The sequence below is a fragment of the Typopeltis vanoorti genome, chromosome 22 (genome assembly GCF_054136105.1).
Source record: "Typopeltis vanoorti isolate ZY-2024b chromosome 22, IOZ_Tvanoo_1.0, whole genome shotgun sequence".
In the NCBI taxonomy this organism is placed as follows: Eukaryota; Metazoa; Arthropoda; class Arachnida; order Uropygi; family Thelyphonidae; genus Typopeltis; species Typopeltis vanoorti.
In genome coordinates this window covers 23,376,238-23,399,000 of record NC_143570.1, presented here as the reverse complement: position 1 = coordinate 23,399,000, position 22,763 = coordinate 23,376,238, and the positions used below count along the sequence as shown (strand labels likewise).

Here is a 22,763-nt window from a genome sequence, read left to right as displayed (position 1 = left end):
TATTGGTATCAAAGCTATTTTTCTCATGTCCTTCTGGTGAAATTTCAGAGGCATATTTGGATTGTTTTTGGAATGGTGAATCTACCTTGGCTGTCTGTATGAGAGCTGGAGGAAGGAGAAACTGATGCTAAGAGGTCTGCCTTATCTTTAGGAGATGTTATCATTGTACCATCAGGATGTGTGAAAGAGATGGAAATATGGAAGGACAGAAATTACATGCCATGGCATCAGTGCGGTATCAGAAAACTCAACTATTATTTGGACAGGAGACAAGCTTATTGCATTTGGCCCTCACAAAATCTGCTTTGGATTTTTTGCAGTTGTTATGAGCTGTAGAGTAAGCTAAATGAAAGGCTAGAATTTTTGAGTGGTGCCATTGGGCATATGCTGAATTTTTGGTTTGGACTGCTTAAGCACAATGGTTCCAGAACCAAAGTTTGGATAAGGATTGAAGATTTTGAGTGGAGTGGGGAATAGAAGTACTCATCTCAGTGAGAATCATTTCTATCATTAGAGCAGTGCAGTGCTAGAATACAAAAGTGGAAGCAATAATCAGACCATGTAAACAAGGCACAGAATCCTCAAAGTCATCCATTGGCACTGCTGTAGTGCCAATTAGGATAAAAAAACAGGGGGATAAAAGGTTGAGAAGGACTGGCAGAAGGAAGGAAGGAAGGATGATCTGGTAAACGAGGCATGAGGTTATGGTCAGTTTGCAAGAGGATAATTAACATCAACAGCAAATTTTGAGGGAGAGATGATTAGGAAAAGGTCCAAGGTGATAAGGATTGTCTAGAATTTGGAGAGAGGAAGCCAGTATGAATTGTGAATGTTGAAATCACAAAGGAAGATAGATAGTCAAATAGGTAAGTGAAGTCATCAGAGTTAAGAGAAAGGTAGGGACATCAAATGAAGGCAACAAAGTGAGGAAAGGAAATCTTGGGCCAAAAAAGATATCAAGAATATTTCAGGTCCAATAACCTTTAGCATAGGATATCAGGCAAGACAAATCCACAGGTCCCACTCTTCTTGAAAAAAGGATGATGCCAGTTGTAGTTGTGCACATCAATGATATTGGAATTAAGACTTCTCATGTTATAAAGTCAATCTAAAAGTTTTTTTATTTGTGGGAATTTTTTTTTAAATTGTAGTGACTCAAATTTTTTGTACTGTTTATTGTGTTGCAAGTAAGATATTGAGAAACTTAAAGAGTGGGGACATGAAGGAGGTACTGGCTCCCTAGTCAAAAAATTGTGATGTGGAGAACATGAATAGGGAGGCTTTCACTCACATTGCATGAAGGTGAAAAATTTAAAGAAAGACTTGAATTTCTTTAATAAGGTTTGGATTACTGGAAAAATGCTATCTCTTGAAAAAGAGACATGGGTTATATCAATTTCTAAAAAAGGATATAAAGAAGACTGCAACCACTAAAGAGAAATTAGTCTGCTAATCTCTACTAATTGAAGGTTACAAAAAATATGCAGTGATATTAAAATAGGAGCTAAACAATTATGTAGAAGATAATTCCAGAAAGGCCAATCTTACCAAGACTCAATCTTGACAATAAAACAAAATTATTAATTGAAAAGAGAAAAGAGTTTCAAAAAGAAAACATGCAGCCTTTGTTGATTAAGAAAAAGTAGTGATTTTTTTTTTGGGGGGGGGGGTATGCTATACCAGCACCTTTAGTAACAGTGACATAAGATGCAGTATGGTTTTAATTTCAACTTTTCCTGCTAGCAAAGAATGCATAATGGCACCTACTGCTTTACAAAAAAGTACTAAGAAAATGTTTTTGATAAAATTAACATACACCAATTGTTTAAAATATTATCAGATTTAAATATGCCAAACCAATGCTTATAGTCAATTCAAGAAATGAAACAGCAATCAAATTAGAACAAGCATCAGATTGGCAAGACATATCTAGAGGAGTAGTATGGCAAGGATGTACTCCATCACCTCTACTTTTTCATATATAAATTCATAAATAAATAATAATAATTATTATTTGGAAATAGTAAAACCCACTCACAATATAAACAAAGTCAGATACCTTATTATTTGCACATGGCTAAATTGAGATTTCGTTATTAAATGAAATCTCAGAACAGTAAATATGAAAGCATCCAAAGACAAAAAAGGAAAAAAATAATAATGGTTTTCAAAGGAGAAAATCTAGTAAGAAAAAAATAGATAATACAATATTAGAACAAGTCAATACTTTCAGATATCAGAAATGCACTTAAATTATATGAAGATAAAAAAAAAAAGATATAGACAAATTATCAAAATTTGTTAAAGTAAATGTCATAATAAATAATATATTTTAAGTCATTCCTAGTATAAAAATATACCAGAATGAGACTATATAATGTCCTGTGTAAACTAGCTTTAAATATGGAAGCAAAACATGGACTGTAACAAAGAAGGATGAAAAACCAATTCAAATTGCAGAAATGAAAATCCTAAGACAAACAGCTAGATATACTACGTAGATCACAAAACAAATTAAGAAATCTTACTATCTCCAAATATAAAGCCAATAAATTATCACATTAGCAAATCTGAATAAAAATGGACACAACATTTAAATAAAATGAACAATACTAGACTTACAAAATTACTGTACAGTTATAACTTAAATGGGAAAAGAAGAACTGGAAGACAAATAAAGCAGTGGCATGAGACTGGAATAGGCTACTTTTCTTAAAGTCCATAGAATGAAGAAGAATAAGAAGACACACAACACACATTATAGAGTGAAAAATACACTTTTTCACAATTTATTTTAGTAACGAAGCTTGTTTTCACTTAAATAGCACAATCAATTAACATAGATTTCAATATTGGAACAAAGATAATATTGAAATGAACCGAAGACACACACACACACAAATATCAATAAATTACATGCTGACTATGATATAAATAAATTTAAAAAATCTTACTGATTATGTTACCGTTGACAGTGGCATCCTTATGGTTCAAGATACAAGGATATAGAAATTTGAATTTTAAAAATAATAATAATACAAGTTTTACAAAGATTCAAAGTTAAGCAGCTTTGTGAGATGAATTGTATGCTCAAATATTACTAGAGAAAAAGTAACAGAGGAGACCCAGTTCAAAATTCGAAGAAAACATTGGGTGATTCAGACAGGGAAGTATGTGATAAATTTGTCTGCAAGAACATTTAAAAAAAAAAAGAGAGAGAGAATCATATAATGAAGGCATCAAAGATTTTTTATGTAATTACTTTGAAAAACTATTAAATGGGAAAAGCACTGAGACAATAATAAAAAATATCTAGGAGGAATATTACTGGTCTGGTTGGTTGAGTGGATTGTGCTTCTGCTTTCAAATCACTAGGCCACTGGTTCAAATCTCACTTTGGGCACAGTCTTTAGATAGTAGATGAATTTCATTGCCGTGTGTGTGATCATCTGCTTAATGGACAGTTGAATTGCCTTACAGAAGTTCCATGTTTGGTCTCTAGAGTAGCATTTGAAGATCAGCTAACTCTCGGCTCATCCAATTTTACACTAATTTGGTACACTAATTTTACAGTAGGTACACTACATAATACTAGTCAGGATGCCAAAATTCAGGATAACTGAATTGTGTCAGATTGCTCATCCCTGAAATTTTGGGGATGAGCAGGTCCCAGAATGAGACAAAATAGTTGCTAGCAGCAATAATCCAGATGTGATCTGTCCAATTCTGTACAAAGGCTCTTAATAATTTCTCCAATGTTAACACAAAAGAAATGCAAATCAGCATATATCTTGATGCCCTATTTTACAACCCTCATGCAATATCACTATCTTATTCATTTCTCACTCTTAGAGAGTCGTCCAGTTGCAAGACTTTCATTAAATAACCAGGTCCATAGCACTGACAGTTCACATGTGGTAAAATCTCATCCAGTCTTAAAGTTGTCACCCTACTTATTCATTTCTAATCATTCCAACATTTCTCCATAGGAATACAACCTGCTTTATGAGGAATAATATACTAATAAAGTGATCATTAAACAGATGAACTATATCATTCATTGACATGGGTCACCTGCTATCCACTAGCAAGGTCATTCATTATTAAAAAAATCTGGACATAACAACCATGTTATAGTAAAAATTCAGTTTAATACAAACCAAAATAATCCAATTTAATATAAACCAAAATAGCAAGGTCATTCATCCACAATGATTTCTCCTCTTACTGGTCATATAATAAAAGAACTTGAAATTTTCCTTGGATCACAGCTTAATTTCCTCTCATAATATAATTTTTTTTTTCCATATTAAACTAGTCACTTTTCTTGTTTGGACTTAATGTTTTCCATTTAACTATTCTCCATTGCTCTCTCTCTCTCTCTCTATATATATATATATATCTTTTCCACCTTGAATTTCTGTTTGATTTATCTCAAATCATTTTATATTTCTCACATTATACAACATTGCTGTTGTATGACAACATTATGGATCAAAAAATTATAACCCAGAACAATATCAAAAAATAATAAAATTCCAAACAACAACAACAACAACAACAACAAAAACTTCCACTTCACAACATTTGTGGTCAAAATGCTATTGTAGATCATGTGCACCATCATTTACAAACATCTGACATGCTATTTCTAAGATATCTCGACTGGCAGTCACAATGACCTCTGTCCATCTGACTTTTCGCACTACACCCTGCATGATTCCTTTCACCACAAGATTGGACACAAGCATTTGTCAGATCTGACATCCCATGTAAGAGAATGCCAAACCTAAAATCCTCTTTACAATCTTCAAAATGTTCTTGTCTTGTACAGTTGCATTCACTTGGTATTATTTTCATTCTCCAAATTCTGATAACACTTTGACATTTTTCATTATTTGTCTTTGAAGACATTCAGTCTTCAAAGACAAATGAATGTTCAAATGAAACTGATTTCCCATACTTGAATTCCAAATGATCAAGCTGGAAGTGATGTTGAAATATTTGCTGTCAGCAATGATATCATATTATAAATTGTCAAATCTGTTCACCAAAATACCACATAATTATAATTCTCACCAACAGCCCACCCTTGATCTCTTCTTAACCAATCCTTGCAAATATACTGTGGATGCTGGCTTTCCTGTTGGTAACACACATACACACATTACCTCATCCAAGTTTCCTTTTCTAAAGAACATCCTTTACCAAGTGAACTCTGTAATTTCTAGTCCTTTTGCTGGTTGATTACTGTTTTCACTCTTCTGATTTAAACACCTGCACCAACTAAATAACTGAAATATTATTTAAATTAAGGGATATTAAATCCCACATAGTTTTAAAACCGAATAAGAAACTCAAAGATTGGAATCAGAGAGTTTCTTGCCGAATATAGTAAACTATAAAGTATCGGCGACACTGGCGTGAGCAAATGCAAGTGACCCTAGCACATAGTGCAATACCGGAAGTCTCACAGCAAAGTCGGTAAATTCTGATTGCTATTCTTAGGTATTTTCCATAATGTACATAAACACATTTCCTAGAAAATGTATGCTGTTATTACATTATGGTAGGGAGGTCACTACCTAGACCGGTTTCAGCCTTTTTTGAGGCTTCATCAGTGAGTAGGGTCACTTGCATTTGCTCACGCCAGTGTCGCCGATACTTTATAGTTTACTATATTCGGCAAGAAACTCTCTGATTCCAATCTTTGAGTTTCTTATTCGGTTTTAAAACTATGTAGGATTTAATATCCCCTTAATTTAAATATTGTTTTCATTGCCGAAATGAAGCTTATTAGCTCTTTATACTTAAGTGAAATATTATTATTTTTATGGTTATTTAGCATATTTTATTACTGGAATGAAAGCCTTTATTCCTCATTTCGCTCAAATAGCCAAAGTATTATCCAAACATTAGTTTTCCAACAAGTGTCAAGATATTTCAGGAAAAACATTTAACATATCACAAGAAGCTGGAAAGTGAAACTCCTGCTTCACACTCGGCCTACAATGCAACAATTGTTAAAAAAAGCCTTTGAAAGTGTGGCAAACTTGTCTCCTGCCCTATCCATGATTCCACCTCTCTTACGTAAATCCAGATGGTACTATTGTAAGATCACTCATTCCTCTCCTCTATCTCCTGCTACACAGTACACAGATGACCATGGGAAAATATCCCTCCCCCCACACACATCTTATGAATGACTGCTCACTGCATACCTCTTCTGGTCCTACATCAGAAACATATTACAAGAATCAAGTGCAGATTGGATATCGATGAATCCTCTACTCCTAATGGTATCCATTCCAATTTTGCTTCAATCATATACTCCAGAATTAACACGTTCCATATCATTTCTACAGTTTTTTCTACTTATCTTGCATCTTTTCTACAGCATGGAAACAAGTCTACATTCAACCCATTCCAAAGAAAGGTGATAAAAGCCAGGCATCAAACTATCATCCCATTGCCCTTACCTCAATTTTCTTGAAAATAATGGAGAAAATTATCAACAATCAACTTCTCCACCTGGAAGCTCGCCAATTAATCAGTGATCACAAGTGTGAATTCTACCACTCTTGATCCATGGATCAAGAGTGGTAGAATACACACTTGTGAATTCACACAATGGATCTTCAGATATTTCCAGAGCATTTTTTATATGCAGCTTGCATCCACAAAACATTTTCGTAAGCCTATAGTATAGGGGTCAGCAACCTTTTCAGACTCACAGGCCACATTCAACTTTTATTTTTAATAATCAGGCCACAAGCGTTTAATTAATAATAATTAATTAAACGCTTATATATCGATCTTAAAAAAAAAAAAAAACAGAAATATTTTAAGGACGAGATATGAAACAAGCATGAAAATGAAACTCAATGAAAAATTATTATCACTTAAAAACAAAGTAATATAGTTTATGTATCACAATATGTCTCCCTGCTTAATGTGCCTTTTGTGATTGTTTTCCCTTAGCCAAATTAATTATCTAGAACCACTTTATAACCTGAGGTGCAAATTCGAATCGAAGCATGCAAATATTCATCAGTCAGTCGAGAAGAAAATGCAGACAGGAGAAGAAAATTTTACAGGCCACATGACATGTAAGTATAGTAAACCTTTACTATACTTACATGGGCTGCCAAAAATGCAAGTTTGGGCCACCCATGCCAACCCCTGCTATAGTACATTGGTGCTGTGCATGGGTGGGCTAAGGATTTTTTTTTCTACTTTTAAAAATTTTATTTATGTTTTTTGTTTTTTATATAGTCTGGAAATCCAGCTCTAGAGACTAAATATGAAAGTTTTTCAAGCTAGTTTTGCCCTCCAGTAAGTGGAATGGTGGTCTCACAGTGGGCTATGAAATCCATCTGCCTAAACACAATCACAAACATCTATGCCCAAGATTCAAACTTGTAACCTGTTAGTTGGAAAGTGGAGAAGCTAACCATGCAGCCAACAAGGAAAAGTTGGGCAAAAAGGCATACTTACCAATCTATCATCTACTATCCTGTTCTTTGCATGGATTGCCAATTTCTTCTCTGATCATTCACTATGCAAAGACATCTTTCTACAAATTTCCTCCACCAATGCCTGCATGCTCTAGAGCTCTGCACTTCACTCATGCTCTTATTCATAACTGAACTTCTCTCAATAAGATCAAATCTATCCTCATAGTTTTGTTGATGACAGTACACTATTCCTCTTTTCCACTTAAACAACCTTGCAGTGCTCCATACTCAATCCTTAAAGAAAGATCTCCTAGACATATTTAGGGGAAGAAGAGGGATAATCTTGTCCACTTCAATAATAGCCAAACACATTCCTATCGTCTTTCAAGGAAGAAAGATCACACTCCATCTCCTCTCACTTTCAATAATACCTAGGATCACTCTCTCTTTCTCTCTCTCTTGCTTCTTGAGCTGGCTGACTGACACCTCTGGCCTTTACTAGCATAAGTACACTGCTTGGAAAGAAGTTAATGAACATCATAGCATGAGGAACAAACAGCCATGGTCTCACCTTATGTAGGACCTCCTTTTGCAGTGATAACCACAGCAATGCTATAGAGCATACTTTCAACAAGTGCATGACAGTGATCAATGGGAATTTTAGGCCATTCTTCCTGTAGGCATATAATGAGGTTCTGGACTGTTGCAGGGCAGACGTCCCTTGACCTCACCTGATGCTCCAGTTCATCCCACAGATGTTCAATAGGGTTGAAATCAGGACTATGTGGAGGTCAGTAAGTGTGATGACATTCATGTCCACAAACTATGCAGTTACAGCAGCAGCCTTATGACTCAATGCATTGTCTTGCTGAAAGAGATAGTGGTCATATCCATAGAAATGCCACCAAGCACGAAGTATTACATTGTCCAGAATGTTCAGATACCTCTCAGAGTTCAATGTTCGTGGCACCACAAACAGAAGTCCAAGGCTAAACCAGGAAAATCAGGACCATACCATTACACACAAGCTTCCGTCCCAATGTACATGCTCTTTGCACCACTGAAGATGATGATGCATGTTGGTCAGGTAATGTGGGACTTGCACATTGCGGTCACATGGGTTTCCATGGTAACCAATGGAAACATGGTTTCAAATGTGTTTTTATTTAGAATTGAATCAAAATAGTTTCTACAGGTATTATTTTAAGTTTGTTTACTATGTGCATAGTTTTTTAGTTTCCTTAAATATTATTATTATTTTATGGCATCTCCATGGAGTCCAGAGACTCACTGCGGGAGACCCAAATCAACCATCATACACACAAATTTTATCATACCTCTCCTTGAATCTAATCACCATCAGGGAACTCACAACCATTTCTGGCAATCCATTCAATTCTCATCACTCTCCACACAAAAAATCTGTCTGCACACCCCAACTAACCACACTCTTACACAACTTTCATGGATGGCCTCTAGTTCTCTGACTATTTGTCATATGTTGAAAAATCACTTGTATCAATTTTATAAAACCTCTTTAATATCTTAAAAGTTTCTATCACGTCCCCTCTTTTCTGCCTATCAATTAAACTATGTAACCCACAAACCTTCAACCTATCTTCATAGGAAGTATTCCACAGCCCTGTCACCATCTTGGTGACTCGTCTGTGAATCCTTTCGATCACCTCCTGGTGCCCAAGAAACCCAGTTGACCAAATCTTTGTGCGGTAGTCAAGATGTGGCTAAATCACAGGTCTTATAAAGAGAGATAAAGCTTCCTTATCTTTACTTGTGAGCATATTTCTCCTCAACATCCAAGTAATTTGTTGAGCTATATTGCCAACATGTGCAATATGTCCTCTGAATTTCAACTCTTTGTACACCATTATCCCCAAGTCCCTAGTCCTATCAATTTCCTCCAAACTAATACCATCAATATGATACACCATATGCAACCTTTTCAACCCAAAGTGCATAATGTTACATTTTGCAACATTAAATTAACAATCATTATCCTCTGCACACAATACCAATTTATTTAAATCATCCTGCAAGATATCTACATCACCTTTATCAACTATTGCTCTTCCCAGTGTGCATTATCTTCAACAAATAACTGAATATCCCCTCTTAAATCTTTCCCTATCTCACTGATATACAAATTAAAGAGTAGTGTCTCTAGTAATGAAATCTAAGATACTCCATTAGCCATCATCATTTGCCTAGAATCCACTCCATCATATACTACTACCTGGTGTCTGTCCATCACTACCAGCCTCATATAAATTCACATCCTCTCCAGTTTTTGTAGCAGTTTTCCATGTGGTATTCTGTCAAATGCATTGGCAAAGTTGAGCAGTATCACAGCATAGCAATTAACTTTATCCAATTCTGCTGTCACTTTATTATAAAATGTGAATAAGTTACTAAGACACAGACATGACATACTCTTTACAAAGCTGTACTCTATCTAATATAGAGTATCACATCCCTATCCACCCACTGTTGTATTTTAGCTTTCACCAACTTTTCCAATATATATATATATATATATATATGAGGGTGGTCTGAAAAGTTCTCGGCCTAACAATGAAAAAACGAATTTATAATTTTAAAATTATTTTTATTTTTCAACATAATCTCCTTTAAGAGACATTTATTCAAGTGATGCTCCAGGGCTATTATCCTGTCCCTGTAGCGAAAAATTAAGGGATCTGCACTATGAATTGTTGGAACATGCACCCTATTCCTCAGATTTGGCTCCCTCTGACTTCAATCTCTTCCCAAAACTAAAACTCTTCCTCGCTGGTCAGCGTTTTTTTTTCGAATCAAGAGGTAATTGCAGCTGTAGAAAAATGCTGACCAGCGAGGAAGAGTTTTAGTTTTGGGAAGAGATAGAAGTCAGAGGGAGCCAAATCTGTGGAATACGGTGGATGTTCCAACAATTCATAGTACACATCCCTTAATTTTCCCATTGCCAAAACACCTTTGTGGGCAGGTGCATTGTCCTGATGAAAGATGATTTTTTTCCTTCTGTAAACTGGGTCTTTTCTCATGAATTTTTTCATCTAGTCGGAATAATATTCCCCGGTTACTGTTTACCCTTTTCATGATAATTAATAAACAAATGCCTTTTAGCATCCCAAAACACAGATGCCATGACTTTGTCTTCCTTGGCATTGACAAATGGCTTCTGTCTACTGTTTTCACTGCTGTTTGGATTCTGGTGTGTAATGGTGAATTCAAGTCTCATCCATAGTAATAAATTGATGCACAAAATCAGTTTTATTCTTGTTAAAATGCTCCAAGCGCTGTTCAGAGATTTTCATGCAAGTGAGGATGGGAATAAAAACCAGGTCTTAGTCTATACTGATTGAGCTACAGAGGCTCTGATTAAAATAAGAGAAAGGGTATGCAAGAGAAGGGTATATGTGGGTATGTAGGAAGTGCGATATTCTGATGGACCACGAGGCTTGTTTAAATATGATAGGGAACATGGCATCGTAACTGAAACGGCAGTTGAGGAAGATTGTGTGAATGTTCAGAATATGTGTGGAAGTGACAGTGAGGAAAAGAGTTCAATTGACGATAAAGCATACAATAATGATGTTGAAAAACAGAGCGCAATTAATGGTAAGATGGTAAATGGAGTTGATGGCAAACAAGCCTGTGTGACTGTTGATAGGATAACTTCTTCTTCTTCTGCAGCTTGTCCCACTTAAGCAGGGTCACTATTCTCAGTGAGTTTCCTCCACATCCTCCTGTCTTGGGCTGTAACCACATCCAAGTTCTTCATCTTCAAGTCCTCCTCCACCAGCTCTGTCCATCTCTTCTTTAGCTGCCCGTGCTTCCTCCTCTCCTATACATCCATCTGCATGCCCTTTCTTCCCATATACTCATCCTCTCTCCTCAATCACATGACCAAACCATCTCAATCTTGCCTCCTGTATCTTCACTCCTAAGTTCATAACTTTCACCATTCCCTTACATAGTCATTTCTCAGACAATCCTTTTTGGTCACACCACACATTCACCTAAGCATTCTCATTTCCTAAACCTCCATCCTGTCAATGTTATTTTCCCTCAGGGTCAGAGTTTTCATAGCTGGTCTCATTACTGTCCTGTAGATAACAAGAGTGAATAATATTCACTCTTGTTATCTACAGGATAACAAGAGTGAATTATTATAGAAGAGTGAATAATAGCAAAACAATTATGCAAAACTGGAAGCTGAGTTGGTGAAGATGAGGCAAGAGATGATGCAGAGTGAAATAGAGAGAATTGTGGATATGTATGAAGAATGAAGAAGATGGGAACAACAAATGTTGGTATGAAAGAGATAATGAAAGACTTGTGAGTGGCATTGTATGGGAATTTGATTATTATAGGTGAGGTAAATGAGAACTTGCACAAGGTTTGTCTTCTGGGAGAAAAGATGAAGTGTGTGATTGAGGTGTTGGGACAAAAGAGCTAGTAGTAGTGGTAGTAGGAACAAATAACTTGGCTGGGAACAAGTAGAATGCAAGACTGGATATCAGGAGATTGCTGAGAAGGATAAAGGTGTGATAGAAAAGGTAGTCAGTGTATTGCCCAGGTATGACAGTGATGAGATGATGAGAAGTAGAAAGCAAGAATTACAGATGATATGTCAGTGGAAATATGCGAAGAGAAAGGAGAGTAGCTTGTTAATGTGTGGAATGAGTTTGAAGGAAACATTGAACTATATAGGAGTGATGGACTGCTGCATTTGAATGGTTTTGGTGTGAGTCATTTGGAGAGACTGCTGCTGGAAGGGAGAGTAGTAAGTGCAGAGAATGAATCTGAGTAAGTAGGAAGCAATGTGAAAGAGTGGGAGCGTAAGTAAAGAGATTGAAGTGGTGCTTATGAATGGAGAAGTGGGCAGCATGAGTGTAGAGAAAGAGAACAAATGTGTATGACAAACAGGGAAATGGACAGGGGAACACAGCGTGCTAAAGCCTGATGCCCAAAAAGGAAGTGAATGTGTGTATAGACAATAAGGGAATGGGATTGCCTAGTCTGCAGGCACCTTTGAAGAAGGTTCTGGGATGAGTAAGGAGAAAAAGCAATGGCTTGAAGAAAGTATGGAGAAGTCACATCTAATAAGTGGTATCAATGAAACTTGCTAAAGATCTAGGAATGAACTGTTAAGTTTGTATATGAATGCTAAGAAGTATCAGAAACAAGGGAAATGAAATGGTTGCATAGATTAAACTTATTCACCCAAAAATTGTTGGAAGAAGTGAAACATGGTTGTGATGAGGATGACATGTGGGAGGTGGAGTGCTATTGATGATAGAAAAAGAGTTATGCCCATACAAGATAGAGATTATTATTACTATTATTATTATTACGTGACACCTCCAGGGAGTCCAAAGACTCATCGAGGGAGAGTGTGCCAACAACATCGAACGATTGATCCCCTTCCAACTACTAACCGCGCTCAAACTTCCTCAACTTTTTCGTGAGCTATTAGTCTCAGAGGCTCTACCAATCGACCAACCTTTATCAAAAAGAACTAGGTTTAGTTTTATTGAACTGGCTGTCACTCAACGCCTATTCACAGACGCGATCCCACTACTGCACTACGCGGAAGCTTTTGCCTGCTGCGTTCCCGCCCTGAGCCGGTTCACTTCTCTTTAGTCAACCTGGTAACCCAGAGCTCCCTCCAAGTCACCATATTGACGCCTTTACACCCAACTAGATGCAAGGGAAAAAAATGGTAGTAGTACTGAGACAGAGATGAACAGAATGAAACTACCACTTCCTACTACCACTTAGTTGGATGTTGCTATAGATCCAATAAAGTGGAGGGTAGTGACCATAAAATGTATAAGCAAATTAGTCAAGTAAATAGGAAAAGGGGTGATTCATTATGGGTGATTTTAATTATGGCAATATAGGCTACAATGAACAAGATAGCAACTGGAAGTAAAGAAAACGAATTTCTCAAATTTTTAAAGGATAGCTAACTCAGGTAATATATAACAGAGGGCATGCAAGGATTGAGGGTCTTGAATTTGATCATCTCATCATAGGATGTTGTTATAAATGAGGTGTCGCATTTCCTTCCAACTAGTGAAAGTGACAATGAAGTGAATACCTGGATGGTTGCCAGCCATGAGAAGAGTTTTGTGAGGAAAGGATATATGTGAAACTGAAAGGCTTGTGATTATGAGAAGCTTAGGAGACAGTCTGCAGCTGTAAGTTGTCTCCTAAAGGAGGAGTTGGGTGTAAAGGACAGCAATGCTGCTTAGGTGGTATTTAAAAACTATCTAGCAGAAGCAATGTCTAAATGTATTCCAAGGGTCAGAAGCCTAAATAAGGTAGGAGAAGAGATTAAGAACAAGTGGATGAGTGGTAATAATCAGTTCCATGAAGAGTACAGGGAACAAGCAAGAAGGGTGACTCAGTTGATAAGGATAGCTAAAGTGCAGCATGAGCAGCAGTTAGCTAATGAAATGGGGAAAAAAAGCAAAAAAAACTTAAGGAGTTCTTTCAATATGCAGCCAGCAGAAAAAAATAATGATTATCGTTGGATGACATTGATTGGAGTAAATGGTATAAGGGCAACTGCTGCAGAAGATATAGTTGAGATATTCAATGAGCAGTTCATAAAGGGCTTTCATCCTTGTGGATGTGACATCATAGAGAGAGACAGGTGAGAGTAGCAAATAATTAGGAGGAGAGACTGAATGTGAGTGAACAAGAGGTATGTGGTGAATTGAGCAAATAACTTGATGTCAAGACTGCAGGATTTGATGATATATCATCATGCATTTTGAAGGTGTGTGAGCCAAAGAGTTGACATCTGCCTTGGTATATTTGTTCATTATCAGTCTTACACTGGGTCAAGTTCCAAAGGAGGAAGGATTGTACCCCTTCACAAGGGAGGTGAGAAGTAAGGCATCAAATTATAAGCAATCTGTGTGTTAGGTGTTGGAAGGGCTAGTGACAACTAAGATCCAGAATTGAGTTGACAATGATGGACAGCAGGGGAGGGGTATGCTTCAGTAATCTACTTAATAAAGTGTAATAAGGTGTCAGCTGCACTGGATGAGGGAGATGGATACCAGTGGTATACTTGGACTTTGAAAAGTTATTTGATAGATTACCACATGATAGGTTGATAGTTAAACTAGAGCAGACAGAGTTGGATATTAGACTAGTGCACTGGATTATAGATTAGCTATACTGACAGGTATCAGCAAGTTGTGTATGGGGAGGGGGGGAAGGCAATTTCTTAGATGAGGAAAGTCACTAGTGGTGTGCATCAGGCATCTTTTTTAGGAACAATGCTGTTTAACATGTATATTAATGATATCGGGGAAGATTTGAATGGGGATATTCAGTTGTTTGCCGATGATGCCAAGATGAGAAGAACTATCAGTAGTAAAGCAGATTGTGGCCTTACAAGAAGACATGAATAGACTGAGTGAATGGGCACAGGAGTGGGGATGCCAGTTCAACATTGCAAAATGTAAAATTTTAAAACTTGGAAAACAAATATGGGATATTAGAATTTACTCTTGATGGGGATATATTGTTGAAAGTGGAGGAATAAGAGATCTTGGGAGTGATGGATAAGGATCTAAAATTTAGAGGACACATTGCCAAAATTATGGGAAAACAACACAACAAATTCTGGCAAATGGAGGACACTGACTTGTAGAATTAAGAAGGTTCTGATTAGGCCACATATGGACTACTGTGCACAGATCTGGTCATCTGGTTTTCAAAAAGATGAAGAGATATTGGAAAGGGGTCCAGAAGCAATTGACTAAGGTAGTTTCTGGTCTCTGGAATGTTGAGAAGATGCAATTTACAGTCTAGTGGATTCAGGAAGAAGAAGAAGAAGAGGGGGGGATATGATAGAAATGTACAAGTTGGTAAGGGATTGTTATAAAATTAACATTGAAGAAGTTTTTCATAAAATGGTGGATGAATGAGACATCATTCCTGGGAGCTGTATAAGGAGGGTGTGAGCAAAGGAGTAAGAAGGAGGGTTTTTTTTTTGCATTGAGAGCTGTGAATGATTGGAATGCATTGCCTGAGAGCATGGTGTCTGCAGGGAATTAGAATGTATTTAAGGCATGGGTATGATGAGCTGTGTGTGAGATGAAGGGACTCCAGCAATAAGTATTTGACTGCATGGGGATCTTGGATAATAAAAATAGGATTCAATCGCTATCATTCCTAACTACTACAAAACTATCAACCTATAATTAGGTGGGCATTAGGACTACATGAATATAATATTGATATGACTATATTCCAGGAAAAAGGAATGGAGCAGCAGATTATCTAATTAGATCTTTAAGGTCTGATGAAGATCAGTCATCTAGGGACAAGCATTTATATCAAGATGAAGAGAAGTCTCAAATTCATATCATTGGTAAAGTGAATAAGGAACCTAGCTCACAAATGTGAGAAAAGGATCAGATTATTTAAGCTAAGAAAGATGAGCCTATACTAAAAGCTATTTATGAAGCAGTATTGAGAGGACAGACTCAATTAGATAGATTTTTAAACCTAGAAAACTTATATTTGGATAAGGATAGAGTACTATTGACAAATGGAAGAAGGAAGGCTGAAAGTGAAAATATTGGCAGCAACTCAAATTATTACTTAGATTATGTAAACTTTTCATGAGTCTGACTTGGCAGGGCACCAAAGATTTTCTAGAACTTGGCAAAGAATAAAGGATAGGTATTTCTGGACAGGTATGAAGAGTAACATACCTAATATTACAATCATGCCATAAGTGCCAATTAAGATTCCCTCTCAGAGGAAAAGCTCCACTACAGACAATCCTATTCCAACAAGATCTTTTCAGGCTGTTGGCTACTGATGCAATAGGTATATTCTAGTAGCCATAGATATGCTAACTAGATTTCCTGAAGCAGACTAAATGAAAGATCAAACTGCAAAAACCATTGCAAGGAAGTTCTTGAATACGATTATTTGTAGATATGGAAGTCCTCAGACATACTTTCAGTCCGAGCAAATTTTATATTTGAAATATTGTTAGAATTCTGTAAATTGCTAAATGTTAAAAAGATTTTTACCACTCTAACCCAAGTATGTGTGAATGAATAACTATGAATTAGGTTGATTAACTTAGAATTAAATAAACCAGAGTAAAGTGAAAATACCCCAAATTTAGTTAGAGAACATAAAGAATCTCAGCATTTAGAATCTGATTCTAATAGTGCAATTCTGTAAATTTAGAACATAATTCAAGCAATTTAAGTGAAAAATTTTAAAAGTTCGGAAATGATACATGTAGATACAATGAATTGGGAGACGATGTAAATTCCCAATTATCCCTGGAATAGATTGATTCTGAAACTACCTATTGAGAAATAATGGATCATCATATAATAATCAAGAACCTTATTATAATTTTAGATATAGGCATAAGAATCAAAAGAATTACAAGTTTTGTTAGATATATAAACATTTAGGATTTTTTTTATTTTTATTTTTTTAAATCATTGAGGGAAAGATTAAACTGATGTAAAAATAATCACAATTTACAATTACAAATCTTTTTATGTTTGCTTCTCTACATTAGTTTTTCATTACTTTCAGTTTTAACTACATATCATTAGGCCGGGATATCATTAGTGCATGGGAAATTGTGAAAGAATATTTGTTAGCAGCAATGGTAAGTTGTATACCACGAGCGAAGAAGAGGACATAATTTGGAGTAAAGTGGATGACAAACAATATTAAACAGGAACTGCATGCGAAAAAGAGGCTATGGAAGAGATATAAGGAGACAGGTGAAGAGAAGATACATGAAGAATATAAGACACAGGCCAGAAGAGTGACTAGTGTGGTAAGGAAAGCGAAACTGGAATATGAGAGGAGATTGGCCCTAAGATCCAAAGAAAATCCTAGGGAATTTTTTAGCTATGTGGCCAGTAGGAGGAGAAATGACTGTGGAAGAATGATATTGTGGGATAAAAATGGGAATAGAGTGATTGATGCAGAGGACATAGTGGAATTGTTCAATGAACACTTTATTGGAGTATTTAATCCTAGAGGAGTCAGTTTTAATGCTAGAGGGATAGGGCTGGTTCGAGGTTTAGAGGTACAGGAGGAGAGTGTGTTTCAGATACTGAGTACTCTGGATGTAAGTAAAGCTGTGGGACTGGATGGTATTTCACCACGAGTTTTGAGAGAATGTGCTAGGGAACTGACAGTGCCTTTAACCTGGCTTTTCAATGACAGTCTGGCTTCGGCAAAGGTACCCAGGGAATGGAAGGAAGGTAAGATAGTGCCATTGCATAAGGGTGGTAACAGACTGGAAGTGTCTAATTATAGGCCAGTCTGTGTGTCATCAGTAGTTGTTAAGATCTTGGAGAAAGTAGTGAGGGACCGTATACAGCATTGGGCAGATGAGGGTAATGTTATCTGTGAGAGTCAACATGGATTTGTGAAAGGGCGCGCTTGTTTTAGCAATATGCTAGCCTTTTATAATAAAGTTACAAGAACATTAGATGAGGGAAAGGCATATACTGCAATTTTCTTAGACTTAGCGAAGGCATTTGACAAGGTGCCACATGATAAGCTGATATTTAAGTTGCAGCACATGGGTCTGGATGTCAGATTGGTCAACTGGATTCAGGATTGGCTGTCTGATAGGTATCAGAGAGTTGTGTATGGTGGAGCAGTTTCAAGGATGCAGAGGGTTACAAGTGGGGTCCCACAGGGCTCAGTACTAGGACCTATATTGTTTAACCTTTATATCAAAGACATTGCCAGTGGATTGCAAGGGGATATTCAGTTGTTTGCGGATGATGCGAAGCTGGGAAGGATTATTAGTAATAGTGCAGATGTGGTAGCCTTGCAAGAGGATTTAAATAAGCTAGATAGATGGGCAAATGAATGAGGATTTCAGTTTAATGCAGCAAAATGTAAGATCTTGAGGTTTGGGAAACATCGATGGGATGCTGCATACTCTATGGGAGGAGTTATACTGGAGGAAGTAGGCGAGACAAGAGATCTGGGGTTGATGATTGATAGAAACCTGAAGTTTAGGGAACATATTGCAAAGGTGGTGAAGGTAACACAGAGGATTGCTGCAATTATGAGGACATTGACCTGCAGAGATAAGAGGGTTATCATTCCGTTGTATAAGTCTCTGATCAGACCACACTTGGACTTTTGTTCTCAGATTTGGTCCCCAGGATTTGAAGGGGATAAATTAACTGTGGAAAGGATACAAAGACGGATGACAAAGATGGTTTCAGGACTGTACAAGCATAGTTATGAGGATCGGCTGAGGGAATGTGGACTGCAGAGTTTGGTGGATAGAAGAAGGAGAGGTGATATGATTGAGACTTTTAAACTGTTGAGAGGTGGTTACAGGGTTGACACTGGGGAGTTCTTTTGCTTGGTTGAACAGCGGGAAGGAGTGATGACAAGAAGCCATCCCTGGAAGTTATGAAAGGAAACTGTGAGCAAGAGGGTAAGGAGTGGTTCTTTGTGTGGAGGGTGGTTGAACCGTGGAATGCATTGCCTGATAGAGTGGTGGGAGCGAGAACGTCAATGAGTTTAAGGAGTGGTATGATAGACTTTGTGTTTCTTAGGGGGGGGACCTTCCCTTCGATGAGTCTTGACAGACTTTATGTTCTTAGGAAGGACTTCCCACGATGAGTCTTTTGACTCCATGGAGACCTGAATAATAATAATAATAATAATATAATTGGCACTTATGATATGTGCAATGAGAAATTGATATTCATGTTAAAAAAAATGTAAAGTATTTGAGATGAATTGTACTTATCAGATATCTGATAGTTATATTCATTTCAATAATCTTTATCCTAATTCACAACTGTTAAGTGTAGAGTGATATCTGTCATTTATCATAAAGGCATTCTCCATTTGCTAGCAATAACAACATGCCAGCCATTTTGACTTTGCACTTGCCACTTAGCAAAAACTGCACATACTCACTGAGGAGGTTGATAGGTGATAGACAGCTGACAGAGAAAGCATTCGGTGCTAGGGTAATGAGAGAAATTAGAAGAGGAGAGAGAATGGAAGTTTGAGAATGAACAGAGAATTTTGTTTTAGGAGGTTTCTAAAAAAAAAAAAAAAAAAAAAAAAAAACCACGACAGTCAGAACAATTAGATGTTCTATTTTAATATTCCAAGGAACACTAAATGAAAAGTTTTATTTTCTGTCTCGAGGATACTGGTGATACTGATGTTATCTTGGAACAAGTGATGGAATTTGAAAAATTTTAAACTGTGAATTGGCATTATTGAGTTCTACTTCAATACATTTTGTTTACAAAGCAGTAAAAGAAACTGTTTTAAAGAATTTGTGATTAGTGCTTCTTGTAATTAAACTGCCTGAGGTAAGAATATTTATACTCAGTAAAACAGTGAGGAGGAATGGAAAAATATGTGCTAAATAATGAAACACTGCATAGTCCAATGAAAGCTAAGAAGCAGTTTTATAATTTGAGAAAAGCCTGATAAAGAAGTAAATGTAATGAATATTTATTGTTTTTGTAGAAATTTGTTGTGAAAAACAAAACGCTCAGTCTGGTAGACAGATTAAGTACATGTGAAATAAACCAATACTGGTGTTAAAAATCCTGTCAGCTGTGCCAATTATGTTAATATCTTTCTGCAATGAGACTGTTTTTAGACAAAGTGTTAAGTAGATTTACAAGAGCTCAATCCGATGGTTGCTATGACTTTTAACTCTATTATTTTCAGAATCCAGGAAATCATTGACTCAAGACCAAATAAAAAATATATATATTTAATCAAACTAAATAAACTATATACATGGTTAATATAATTAAATTAATATCTATAAAAACTATAAAACTATTTGGATACATGGTCCTCTAAAATAAAACTATACTTTAGAGATCTTCTTTATCTTTAAAGGATAAAAATCACTCTCTCACTGACTTATTCTATTACTGGTTTGTCTAACATGTACTTAATTGGTCTACCAGACTGAGCATTTTGTTTTTCACAACAAATTCCTGTAAACAATAATAAATATTTGAGTCAGTATGTTATCAGGCCTTTTCTCAACATATAAAATTTCTTAACTTCCATGGGACTATGCATCATCATCATCATCAAATTCCTGCCATGTACCCTCAAGGGGTGTACAGGATATGATAGTACTACATGAAAAAATTACATCATTACTAACTTCCTATCTACAATTTTCCTCCAAATCAGTCTGTTACTTGTCAAGACTCCAACATTATCAGATCTTATATTTCTATCGTCTAAGGCACTTTGTACCGTATCAATCCACCTATATCTTGGTCTTCCTCTGGGTCATTTTCCTGCCAACCTGGCAGAGAACACATGTTTTGCTAATCTTTCCTTGCACATTCTGTTCAAGTGACCATACCACCTGAGATTAGCTCTGCTAACGCATTCCTGGATGCTGACAATGTCAAGTTCTTTCCTAATATCCTCGTTTTTAATATGATATTGCCATCGATGCCATCTGTTTATGCCTACAATCTTTCTCAGGACTCTCATATCTGCGCTCTCTAGTCTTTGGTCAAGTGTTTTACTTATGACCCAGCTCTCAGATCCATAAGTTAAAACTGGTTTGAACACTGTCTTGTATACAGCTAATTTAGTGTTCTGACTAATTTCTCTCTTATTCCATATGAATTTATTCAGTTGAATTCTCACCATACCAGCTTTGCTGATTCTGTTGCCTATTTCTATATTTAATTTACCATCTTCACTAAAAATCGTGCCTAAGTAGCTGAAATGTTTTACTTGTTCCACAGGTTCTCCATTCACAACACAGTTGACATTTTCAATGATTCTGCCTATTTTCATTGTCTTTGTTTTTGTAATGCTGACCTTCATGCCATATCTATTACAACAGTTATTCAATTTAGTCAGAGAATCTTTCAGACTTGTAGCGGATTTATTTAGAAGTATAACATCTTCTGCATAAAGCAAAGAGTTGACATTAACATCCCCGATTTTGATATCATGTTTAATACCACTATCCTTCATAATGTGATCCATATAAATAATGAATAGCAGAGGAGATAATGTACATCCTTGTCTCACACCAGATTTAACATTAAACCATCTTCCTGTACTTCCTTCAATTCTAACTGCTGACTTACAACAACTCAAATAAAGACTACGAATTACTTGATATAATGCCCCATTGACACCATATAACTGTAGCGTATTGGATAGCTTCTCTCTTGGCACCTTGTCATATGCCTTTTCCAAATCAACAAAACTTAAATACAGATTTTTGTGATATTCCCATGCTTTCTCGACTATTTGCCGTAAAGTGAAGATCTGATCCTGACAGCCTCTATTTGACCTGAATCTAGCTTGTTCTTCACCAAGCTTTTCTTCCACAATTCTTCTCAACCGTTTCTCAAGTATACTTGCATAGATCTTGCCAGGAACACTCAGTAGGGAAATACCTCTGTAATTCTCACATTCAGTTTTATTTCCCTTTTTATATATGGGTACTATGAGAGCTGTACTCCAATCATCGGGAATTCGTCCCTCTGTCCAGGCTTTCTGAACTATGCAGTGCAGCTATTGTAAGACTCTTATACCACCATACTTCAGCATTTCTGGTCGAATATCATCTACTCCTGCTGCCTTTCCACATTTCAAGCCTTTGATGGCTTTTTTTTCTACTTCAAGTATGGATATGTATTCCTGACTGCATGCCTGGTAAGTGTTTTTTACCACTGTGCTGTCATCACTGCTTGTTTCATTTAGCAGTTTTTCAAAGTAATTACTCCATACTTCAAGGATATCTTTTTCTCCTGTTTTCATGTCACGTTTATTATCTCTAACTCCTTTTACAGCCTCTCCTCCATTTCTAAGCTTCTTCAACAACCTCCAGAATATCTTACCGCCTTCTTGATATTTATTTTCTATGTTCTTGTCAAAGTCCTCCCATGAATTTTGTTTAGCTAGTTTTACACAGTGTTTCGCTTTCTTACATTTGTCTCTGTATTCTCTAAGAGCACAAGCTGACTTATTTGCCAGGAACTTTTGATATGCTTTCTTCTTTTCCTTCACTGCCTCTTTAACTTCCTGTGTCCACCATGGAGTTCTAATTTTTCTATCCTTGCAGACAACTTCACTACATGCCTCTCTAGCTGAATCAATCAGGGCTTTCTTCAAGGCTTGCCACTGAATCTCCAAGGTTTGATTCCTGTTCTCAAACTCTTTCATTTTTTCTTCAATAATCTTGGTGTATTTTAGTCTACAGTTCACATCTGAGAGCTG

General features: G+C 36.4%; 1 protein-coding gene and 1 non-coding gene across 2 annotated transcripts in view; both read right to left on the bottom strand.

Annotated features, from left to right (window-relative positions):
* The window catches only part of LOC150094212 (AFG1-like ATPase), a 299,001-nt gene that overhangs the window by 13,649 nt on the left and 262,589 nt on the right, over positions 1 to 22,763 (bottom strand). The gene's annotated exons all lie outside the window — the stretch shown is intronic.
* On the bottom strand, positions 12,988 to 13,279 carry LOC150094213 (signal recognition particle RNA). Its single transcript, XR_016550288.1, has one exon.